This window comes from Zea mays, chromosome 2 (genome assembly GCF_902167145.1).
Source record: "Zea mays cultivar B73 chromosome 2, Zm-B73-REFERENCE-NAM-5.0, whole genome shotgun sequence".
Classification (NCBI taxonomy): Eukaryota; Viridiplantae; Streptophyta; class Magnoliopsida; order Poales; family Poaceae; genus Zea; species Zea mays.
In genome coordinates this window covers 50136531-50148301 of record NC_050097.1, presented here as the reverse complement: position 1 = coordinate 50148301, position 11771 = coordinate 50136531, and the positions used below count along the sequence as shown (strand labels likewise).

The following is an 11771-nucleotide window of genomic DNA, read 5'->3' as shown; positions in this document are numbered from 1 at the left end:
ACTGAGGACCTAGTGGGCACGGGACAGCATGCGGGGGAGTGGGACTGGCGCCGCTTCTTGCTCGGCGCCCGACCGGAGCCGTCGCCCAAACACCACCTCCATCTCCTCCGGCGCAGGCGGGGGGTTGGAGCTGGACACGCCTCCGGTGTCACCCCCAGTGTCGGGAGTGGGCGCGGATCCCCGAGCTAGGACCTCCTCCACCACTGTGACACCACTCGACGCTGGCGCTGCTGCCACCGGATCCCCGGTTGGGGCATGGGAAGCCGCTCGCGAGGTCTTTGCAGCAGCCAGGGGCGAACCACCGGCACCACTCCCAGCAGATTCCTGCTGCTGAGAGTCAGACCCGCCAGTGGGCCTGGTATCTGGCAGAGGAGGCGTGACCTTCGGAGCAGCGGGGGAAGAAGCCCTAGCAAACAGATGATGGGTTAAGACTTGTCGGCATGATGATTAAGCTCAAAGAAAAAGGGACTACACTTACTTGGGGCCCTAGACTTTCCAGTGACCCTAGAAGCGAGGTGACCGTCGTTCCTGCTGTTGCTGCTACTGTTGCTGTTGCTGCTGATGGCGCTCCTGGGGGTGACCACCCCCGGATGGTTGTGGTAGCAGCAGGAACGGAGGACTGACGTGCCTCTGCGCGCCGTGGGCCTATGAGCTGGCCTCCTCGGCCCCACCTGCAGTCCTCTGGCGCTTTTGAGGGGCTCCGAAATGAGCGACCCGTCAGCGCGACGCAGCCTGCGTCGCCTCTCCTCCTTCGACCCCCCGGAGCTACCTGGGGCGGAGGCACTGCTTGCAGCCCCTTTGCCCTTGTCCAAGGGGCTGGGGGCCACGGCGGGATTGGCGCTGGGAGCCACACCGGTAGGCTGGGGACCTCCAACCGGTGCATCGGAGATCCGGATCCCGCGGAGGGGGACCCGAACACCGGTCTGGCGAACCGCCATGCCGCTGTCGTCAAGGGTCGGCAGCGTGGCCAAGATCACCGTCCTCAAGTCTGGGTCGTCGCAGAGCGCCGGGACGTCCTGGGGGAGTATCAGGGATTCAGGGACAAAAGTATCCCCGGTAATCCCTCCCACCATGAGTTCCAGGTCGTCCTAGGACAGATTGGTGCCCGGCCCGTGTTGGATCCTGCTGATGTCGTTCGGACCGGTGAACCAGCAGGACAGGCACGACCTCCTCTGCAGCGGCGCGATCCAACGCTTCAAAAGATCGCCGACCACGTGCATTGATGTCAAGCCGCCTGTGGCCAGGACCTTGATCCTATCCAATACGGGCAGGAGCTATGGCGAGAGGGATGGCTTGGTCCTCCATTGCTTGCGGTCGAGTGCTGGCCCATCGCTCGGCAGGATGAGGCGATCGTTGGCCTCGCTGCTAGCAATCACCTAGTCGCTGCGCTAGTTTTCCCACCTCGCATCGCCGAAGGTGGGGATGTAGACTACGGTTGGATCTAGCCTCGTCTGGAAGTAGTAGGCATCGATGTGGTCCCTAGTCTTCCCGGACTTGACCAGCATGAAGAAGTAGCGGAAGAGGGAAGTGCAGGGGGCCACACCTACGAACATCTCGCAGAGGTGGACGAAGATTGCTGCCTAGAGGATGGAGTGGGGCATGAGGTGTTGAAGCTAAAGCCTGAACTCCTCCAGCAGCAGCAAGAAGAAGGGCGAGATCGGCAGCGCCAACCCGCAGGAGATGTAGGAGGTGAACAGCACGAACTCCCTGGCGGTGAGAGCGCCAAGGGGGGCAGCGCCGGCATAGATTCTTCCAGCGAGCCCTGGCGCGCTCCACCCAAGCAGGTCGCGCTCCAGATTAAGCGCTTCCTCAGATTGAAAGCGGTCAGGATGACCAAGCGAAGCCATGGCGAGTGCGGTGGCGTGGGCGTGGAACAGAGGAGCACGAAGGCAAAGGGGCACAACCGATTGGGAGAGAATGCGAAAAGGTAACTGCTGCACACGGAGTGGACTCTTTGTCAAGGAAACCTGAATCCTTGTTCAGGGAAACCCTTCCGCGCGCCCCTGAATCGCCGCAGGAAATCACGTTCGACGGGCACCTAGGACCTAGGCAGCCCAGTCTGTGACACGGGGACCCGGGTCCATAGGTCATACAGTTTGTGCGCCGGATTTCGGGTGCGGAAAGAGCGAACCGCCGCACGCGATAGCGCGCCGCCTTGCCTTGGGGCCGCTGCAGAAGACAAAGGGTTATCTTTAAAACCAAGGCAGCGGCAATGAGGCACCCCGCACATGGCCTAATGAAACCACCAGGCGTGGGGGCCGTGGGTCAGTCAGCCGTGGGGACAGATATGGCAGTTGACATGACTGAAGGTGGATTGACAGCAGGCGCGCCAGCAGACGTGCTAAAACAGCGCGCCAATCACTGATCAGGCCATGTTGAGGGTAAGTACAAGCTTTGGCCCCACCTGCAGGCTCGCATCATCCCCTGAGGTGGGCCCGGGAGCCACTGTCGGTACCTTGAAACTAGGGTACCCCTTGCTACTGTATAAAGACACAGTACCCACGCGGCTATTCTTAGTCGCGTGGTAAAGGAGCTATATGTGGGGCCAGGCCATGACTCGCCCCAGCCACGGGCGACTACTCTGAGCCAGCAACAGCACCTGAACCCACCACATGGGCGGGTCCGGTACTGCCACGTGTCCAGAGAAAGTGACGTACTCGAAGGTGTCACCAGTGAGTCCGGACCCCATGGGAAAGTGCCAGACCCCTGTATATACGGTCCAGGCCTCCAAGTTTGGTCCAGGACCTCCACGTGTGCGAACCGAACCCCTAGAATGGGATCCAGACCCCCCGTGTGGGGTCCAGGCCGCCCACAGTGGGGTCCTAGGGTTCCAGGACAAAACATACCCGGACCTTAATCAGGACCCAGGCGGGGGTCCGGAGCCGACATGTGTCCAGACCCGATCTGGTGGGATCGCGCCTTATCACATACACTTCTGCTCCCTGCCCAAGCGGAGACCCGATGCTGCCACGTGGCCTACTACGCGTGGCGTAAGCCAACGGGCGGAGCCTGGCATAAAGCCTCTGGGCTACGCGTGTCTTTGCATTTATTGCGAATGAGACGTGCATCTGTCCATTCCAGTAACAAGCGACGCGTCCAGTCCACATTGTGTGGGCCGTGCTGTTACTCGCATGTTACCTAGAAAAAGGTAACTACCCATCAATGCTGCATGGACTGCGGTCATCATGACTCCCGATGATTAGTCATGCGTTACTAAGGTGGAGGGAATCTGAACGGCTCCGCCTATACGCCACTACTCATGTGTGCGGTCAGCATTAATTATCCACATAATGTATTTCTTCCATTATGCTCCTAGGCCCACATGTCGGGGCTCAGCATCCTTGTATGTACCTCCCTTAAACTATAAAAGGGAAGGGAACACAGCGTTACAGGGGACACGCTTAATTACACTCAATACAACATACACACAAGGTAGGGTATTACGCTCCCAGTGGCCTGAACCACTATAATCCCTCGAGTCCTCTTGTGTTCATCTAGAATTTACCAAACAGGCAACCGCTTAGGCCCCCTCCTCATCTTAGGATTAGGTCGGGTGCATTCCGCCACCCGGCCGGAGGATTTTCCTTCCGACAACAACATTCCTAAATGGAGAGCTAGATGAGGAAATCTACATGAAGCAGCCAGCTGGGTTTGTAGCAAACAGTCAAGAAGGCATGGTGTGTAAGTTATTGAAATCTTAATATGGCGTAAAACAAGAACCTACGCAATGGCATGAAAAGTTTGATAAAACTTTGACATCTGCCGGCTTTGTTGTGAACAAAGCAGACAAATGTGTATATTATCGGTATGGTGGGAGAGGGAGTAATTTTATGCCTATATGTTGATGACATTCTAATCTTGGGGATGAGTCTTGATATGATTAAAGAGACAAAAGACTTTCTGTCCAGTAATTTTGAAATGAAAGATTTGGGAGAAGCTGATGTTATTCTTAACATTAAGATACTAAGAGAAGGCGATGGTGGACTCACACTTGTGCAATCCAATTATGTGGAAAAGGTTTTGAGTCGCTTTGGTTATAGTGAATGTGAACCTGCTCCAACACCTTGTGATCCTAGTAAGCTTTTGAAGAAAAATCGAAGGACATCTAGGGACCAATTGAGATATTCCCAAATAATTGGTTCACTCATGTACTTAGCTAGCACTACGAGGCCTGACATCTCGTTTGATGTGCGCAAACTTAGCCGGTTTGTTTCAAATCCGGGAGATGATCACTGGCATGCGAATGAGGAAGGAAGAAGAACATGGGAGTGCAGGGAGGCTTCGAAGGAGAAGGAAAAGAAGATGCCCAGATTCAAGGTAGCGGTAAGCATAACTAAACACAGGCAGCATCCCACTTTTGTTTTATGACTCAAGAGAATTGATCCCAAGCAGCGCTTGGAAGGTGGGCTAGCGCAAATCGCTTCGAAAAGGTTCATCGCTTTGGGGGACAGCACCTCGAAAACTGGGTGGACAACTGTATATTTTGTAGGAAACCAACGGTACCAGACCGAGCCCCAAGAGGGCACACGGTGAGAAGACCACCTGTAATGGGCAGGAAGTTAGCCACCCAATCACGCCACCTGCGCGCGGTACGACAAACGACCCATTTCGTGTCCCATCGGTCCGCCCACACCAAGTGGTGTAATGATAATCCCATATTTTACCACGCCACCACAATAGCTACGTCGTGCCAGCAAGGTAAAAGCTGAAACACACTCTAAATAACACATTGAGTGAGGGGAGGACCGAGCAAACTCCCAACGAGTCGCATTCTAGGTGATTCGCTCGGCACCACATCCAAGATCATACCTCGAATTCTACCATGGAAACAAGGCTAACATGGTGGCCACGGGGCCCCCTTTGGTCGGCCATGCCAACCAGAGGGCCGGAACGCGTTCGAATAACGAAGGACTTGATGAGATGCCCCGAGCAAGTCGAGCACCCATAGTGGGATCGCTCGCCGAGACCTAACCCTAATGGAGGGTGGTCTGATCTCACTTGCATAACCCGCTTGTAGCTCGACAGACTACCTCCCCACGCTAACTAGGTCAGAGGAGGAAGACGCTCCCCTTATAAGAAGACTTCTAAGAGAAGCCAACCTAAGGGGAGATGCGTGCACCAAAAAAAGAAGAAGTATCAACTGGAAGAATCGCCCTTGAAAACAATAGTTCAACGTTGAAACAGATGGGCTCACGCCTGACATGGGGCACCATCAAAGACCGGCCCCGAGAAGTACACACAAAACTGTGTAAACCCCCCCCCCAAGCAATCCTCACAGATTACTTGGGGGCTCGAGAGATTCATCTAATAGATGCACTCTCACGCACTGAAAAATTCGACTCCTCAAAGAAAAGCCTCTGTGCAACCACAAGTGGTCGCACAAAGGCTCATGGTCTGTTGTTGGGGGCCCAGAAACAGGGTACCCGGAGCAAGCCCATGAATTCTCTTTTTTGGCCCCACAAACTGGAACGACCAAGTCCCCCGCCGAGCAAGTCTGCGAGGCGGAGCAGGCGACTAGGTCTCCCGCCGAGCAAGTCTGCGAGGCGGAACGGGCGATCGAGTCTCCCGCCGAGCAAGGCCAAGCGTTGGGCCAGAGCCACAAGCATACATTGACCACAGTACAACGTGACACCATGTGCCCAAGCGATAGTTGTAGACACAAACCCTCTTTTCTTATAATAACCATATCACATTGTCTGATGGTACAAGGTGACTCCAGTGGGAGGCGACCTCGGCACTGGAGCTTCCACAGTAGCTGGTATGGCGGAAACGATAGGACAAGGCGCAATACCGAATGGACGAATCCCTATGCGCAGAAGGACAACGTGGGTCCCACGATGATGGGAGGAAACCATGCCATGTTCGTCGAGCCCTAGGGCTAAACCATGGGACCCGCCGCGCATTACCGCAGGGACGTCAACCACGAACCCACCGCAGGGACGGGAGTAATGGGCGGTGCCATACCAAGAAGCACTACTTTGTACGATTAGGAGAAGGGGGGCCACCATGATGGACAAAGGACCTTCCCCCCTACTCTCTCTCTAAAATAGATAACAATATAAGGTATGTCCCTTAAGATATAAGAGGGAAGGCCCCTCTTCCTCTTACACACAAGCACACGTGTTGTAACACGCTCAAAGCAATCTACGATCAGCACTGTGACGGAACCTCCCAAGTCATTAGGCCCACCTACAGTTGTCCTTGTCCAACGGACCTCAGACAACCCTGCAGGTGCACCTGATCACTTGACAAGTTCGGTATATGAATTCCTTACCTTCCCAAGAGCGTTTTACCCATGACGCAGACATTACAATTCATCGAAGATGCGGAAGTGCGGAAGCAGTTACAATAACTTACGTTTATTGAAAAGTAAGACAGAGTTAAATATTTACAGACCAGAACATAATATACGAGTGTTGAGTATTATTATTACAAACCATGGGAGGCAAAAACTCCTCCCCGAATAAACAGTAAAAGTTTTTAACGGAGGGCCTTCCCTCCCGCAGCTCTAGTCTTGGTGCTCTTCTTTGGGTACCACCCTTGAACAGAAGCAACAAAAGTTTGTTGCTTCTTCACCTAAAACAACATGGGACAAAGCCCTGAGTACGAAGTGTACTTTTGCAAGACTTACCCAACAAAGTAAAAGACTCTCAAGGATATGCTGGCTTTAAGGGAGTCAAGGTAAGGCTTATCAATAATCAATGACTCTATTTGCAGAAATGCTTACTAAAATTGGATCCTTAAAAGTCCATTTTTATTTGTCAAGTTAAGTAAAATTACCTGCAACTAGAGTTCTCTCTACCCTAGTTCAATCACTTGACCTGCACTAGCAAATTTCTTAACAACCCTTCAATCTTTACTGGATTTCTACGTATAGGGCAATGACCAAGTCTTCATATCCGCGAAGTTACGGCGATCCGAATCGATTATACTCAGCTGAGGATCTCCAATCACACGACATATGTAGCACTTAACCCTTGCATATGTCAACTCGCCACCGAGGTTCTTAAGACCATATCAGGTTCACGCCAACCGAGAGCACAGATACACCACCGTCTAGCCTCTTGCCACGGAGGGTACATGCTACTCTCGCCATCTCTCCACGCCCATTGTGTGTTATCTTATTTTGGTATTAGTCTGCCCGAGGCAAAGCTTACCCATGACAAGGCATGTGACCAGTTAAAGGGTCCTCGGTCAGCAAGCCTACATCGGCACGGTCCTTAATCGACTCAGACGGAGACACTACACCGAGACTCTCTTCTCGTGCAAGTCACCCGCCCGATCTCAGCTTAATCATTTCAAACCCAAAGTTTGGTACCTGGCAGAGGTACATCTTTTCCGATGTTGAACCCATCATGGCCATAATGGATCCACCATCAAGTTTTATTTTCGAAAACATCCCTCCCACTTTGCAACATCATCTTTTGTAAAAACAAAACATTTTGTTTTGCTAGAGCAAGACTAAGCATAGGAAAAACCTTTTGTAAAACAAGGATTCAAAGGAAGGTCATCAAATTCAAGGAAGGAAATGCAGGAATTGTTTTAGCATTCAACTCCTATCACCTAATGCATCAAGCAAGTGAGAAAGATTTAAAAAGGAACAAGGAGGTGGCAAATGCACCGGGGCTTGCCTTGTGTTACTGGGGAATCAGGCTCGGTCCCACAGATATCAAAATAGAAATAGCTGCCTGCCTGATGTTCCTCAGGTGGTGGTGGTGGTGGTGGTGTCCTTGCTTCTTCTTCTATTTCCTCTTTGTTTTCTAGATATAGCCAAATATAATAATGAATGCTCATTTAATGCTCATGAAGATGCAAAAATAATAAAAGTTTGTTATCTAAGGTCTTGAGTACAACTTTCCTTCACGGATCTCCGAGAACTTAGGGTTTCCGGAGTCAATAGTGAAGTTCACAGGGCAGGGGCTAGGGTTTTGGGTTCTAAGTATCAAACATGGTCTAAATCATACCAAATTCTACCCAAGGCTTCTAAATATTATTTAGAGATTATCTTAAAAATTTAGTGAATTTTGGATTTATTATTTATTTTCTAAAAATCCAGAAGCAAGGTCTTAGGCTGTTTTAAATACTCTATAATTTCCTGTTTGGATTAAAAATCCTAAAACTATTTTTATTAAATTCTATGTAAAATTAAGAATCTAGAAAAATTGGTCTTGCATTTTTAGCATTTTTTTACAATTTTCTAGAATTGTTTTAGCTCTGGTAGAAAAGGAAAAAGAAAAGGTGTGAACAGTACTGGACTGAATCCCAGGTCGGCCCAACTACGGGCGAAACGCGCCCGCGCGCGCTCTTGCGACCGCGCGACGGATATTTGTGCAAAGACCCCTATCGGTTCGAAGATCTAAGAAGGAGTCCTCGTCAGGTTTTTGATGAGTCACTGACATCGTGCAAAAAGGTCCCTCAAGTTCTATTCCTTCTCCACTCTAGTCCCATGACTGAGCTGCGGCGAGCACAGACCGGAGCTGCGATTCTACGGTGAAGGTGGCCCGAACCTGAGGTAATAAGCACATAAATGTGATGTGTCAACCTATTTGGTCAAAAACCCTCGCTCAATTTGAGGGATTCAACCCATATTGGAGCTTGCTCATGGTCATGGCGGCGAGACGACCCTGGTGATCGCGTTCCGAACGACTAACGGCATGGCTGCTGAAATTGAAGCATGGGTTAGCTTCATAGGTTCACCAGAGGTGATGCACGCACTTGAATTTGGACTAAACAAGAATAGGAGCATGGGTCGACGGAGAGGGGGTTGCGGCGGCGTTCTATGGGATGATGGGGTGTTTCGGAGTGTGGGCTTTAGTAAAGTTTAATTGGTTGACTCCGAGAGCAATAGAAGGCCAGAGTCACGCTAGAACAGGAAGTAATTTGGCATGTACAGACCTGAGAAGTGCTGGCCACGAAGGGGTTCTTCACAGCGGCGGAAGAAACCGGTTCAAGGGAATTCCGTTGATCACAGAGGATGGCGGACAGAACAGGGAGGCTAGTGATTTTTTGGATTAACAACTGAGGGACGAAGAGCTGTGCTCGGTTGATTTGGGACGAAGGGAGTGAGAGCATGTGAATTTATAGGCCCAGTGAGCCATCGCGACGGTCACGGTGATAACCATCACCGGACTTTGCTGGCGGCCAACGACGACATCGAGCGCTGCCCTTCTCTTAGAGCTTGCCACGTTCAGCCGTGATAGTAAAGCAGTCAAATCGGTGATGGCGTGGACAGACGGAGGAGAGCGGCGCCGGTGACCAAGCACGGCCGGAAGGATCAGTGGCCGCATGGCGGCCAGAATAATTACCACCCCCCCCCCCCCCCCCCCACCGCGGCGATCTTACCCGTTTCAAGAATATCGTCGCGAGGAGATGCTCGCCAATAGCTCAGCCCGACCCCGATGCAAATCACGGCGCAGATCGGTCGTCGGCGGCGAGGTACTGAACTTGATCCCCCGGTTCACTGTACCATGGCGCGGCACTATCAGTTCTCCTGACAGACCGTTTTATAGTGCCTGAATCTCGATTTTTCATGTGATGCCTTGTTAATCTCTCTTTAGCAAAGTTGTAGGTCTATAATCCATATTCATCTTTGCTATAGCATCCCTAGATGGATTCTCACTGGATCATGGTCGAAATGGCTCTCAAACCTGGTTCTAGGCCACTGTCAGTCTGAATTCAGACTCCAAACAGTCTGACAGCCCATCTTTGGGTCTAATTATCTCCCAATTTCTTATGTAACCAAAGCTTAATCTCTATAGTAAAATTGTTCCCCTTTTATTGCTCTACAAACTTGATGTGGTGACCTAAGGCAAACGTCTTATGGTTTGGAAATTACAAAGCTTCAAAGTTGAGCCAATGTCACTTATTTCAGACTTAGCCATTTAAGTATAAGTGTGGCTTTTTTGCAAATAAATCCAAAACTTAGGGTTTAAGTTGCAAATCCACATTCTTGTGAACCATAGTACTTAAGATACTCTAATCTCATGGTTTTTGCACTTTAGTCCAAAAGTGCACTAATTTTGCACTTAGCCCCCTAGGGTTTCAGTCCAGGGTTTTCCAGGGTTTCTTTTAGGGTTTCTGATACTGTTAGGGTTTGAATACCATGTATGTCTATTCATGGTGACATTATATGGTTATTCCAATTGAGTTTTGAAGTTTTCTCCTATTTAAGCCTTGTTTGGTCTATTAAGCCCAATCTAGGGTTAGGTACCCTACTCTGGGGTTTTATCCACAAAATGTCATATCAATACAACTTGTTTGAAATCTTTGCCTAGTGAATGCACTCTAGGTGTGACAAACACATGGAATGCCAATGCTTATGATGTTATGCTCAAGTTTTAGTAATAGTAACACCAGGGGTGTTACAAGCACTACACTGGAGTATGGTGCGAGCCTGAACCAGTATAACCACTGTGTCTCAGATCTCTCGTTGAATCCCAGCGATTCACCATTTGGAGTGAGTCCGCGATACCATACCCCACCGAACACAAATCTTATTGTTCTCCGGTTTCCGAAACTACGACAATGTGTATACTAGATCAGCGGTCTTTATTTCCTGCTACACTTCTATGCTATAACGAGTTTGAGTAATGATGAACTCTATTTAGGACTAGAGTTTTCGATGCTGCTACTTTGTTGGTGGTAGTTGAAGACATGCCCTTGGCTGTCTGAACTCAATCTCACTACTTGTTGGTTTCTTCGTAGTTATTAAAAATATTTTTGTTGCATGCGTCCATTACCAATTCTGGAGGATAATTTTGTTCCTCGTGGTATAATGGCTTGGGCGCCACATACTACTCTCTAGATGTGTGGTCATATCCTGATTCATGGCGTTCTTATGCCAATCTAATCCTAGAAAGGTCGCATACATTCATTGACATGCTAAATTGCTACATAGTACCAATTTGATTGATTGAGTGATCGGTAGAAAGCCAAGGTGTCGTCTGCACTCAGAGTTGATGTTCTGAGCCGAAATGTGCATATTTTATTTTCTTTTCAATGAGTGGGCGGGCTAATATATTCCTCAGCCCATAAGAAGTGTACGTAGTTTAGAGAGTTAAGTTATTGGAGCTTCCAGATATAAGTTGTTTCCTTGCAAGCAGAACTAAGACGACTGAGGATGTCCATTGAACACATTTCTACGCTTCAGATCATCTAGCAAAACAGCAAAGTTTTTTTTTTCCATCCTAGACTAACCAAATTTCATTACTCAAAAGCAACAAAATTATAGAAGTTTTAACTACTACTATTGAGCAGGCCACTGCCTTGACCGAGATTGTACTGAACACAAAGGGTTCAGAGAACAAACCAAAACACATAAACGCCAAACTGGTAAAACCAGCAAAGTAGCTGAACAAAAGCATCAGAGTGCAATGTGGGTCCTGAGGCCTAAGCAGCCTCATTTCTTGAACAAGCACTGCTTCAAATGCCAAAGGACAACTCAGGATCAGCCGATCAGGTCATAGTGATCTATTGAGCTGTTGCATAGATAGACCGGATGTCATCTTCACGGACTGCTTCTCCAAGATTGTAACTGCATTTGATTCTCTTTTGTAGCTTTATACCATCATAAGAATTGTACTTCATGTTATATTATTCTGAATTGAAACCAACTTTAAATTGATGTTTTATAGTAATAGAGATTGGTACTTGATAAAGAATCTATGAGACATTAAGCTCGATGATAATATACGTGTTCGCTTTTATGTAACCGTTGTGCACTAATATAGTAGAGATTGGCATTTGGCTTTTATGTAACCGTTGTGCACTAA

At 49.4% G+C, this 11771-nt stretch overlaps 2 non-coding genes across 2 annotated transcripts; both read left to right on the top strand.

Annotated features, from left to right (window-relative positions):
• Positions 1-10580: 10580 nt before the first annotated feature.
• On the top strand, positions 10581-10679 carry LOC111591053 (small nucleolar RNA Z157/R69/R10). The gene has a single exon (XR_004856816.1). It is a non-coding gene; the product is annotated as a small nucleolar RNA Z157/R69/R10 (small nucleolar RNA).
• Positions 10680-10737: 58 nt separating this feature from the next.
• On the top strand, positions 10738-10872 carry LOC111591070 (small nucleolar RNA snoR80). Its single transcript, XR_004856832.1, has one exon. It is a non-coding gene; the product is annotated as a small nucleolar RNA snoR80 (small nucleolar RNA).
• The last annotated feature ends 899 nt before the right edge of the window (positions 10873-11771 follow it).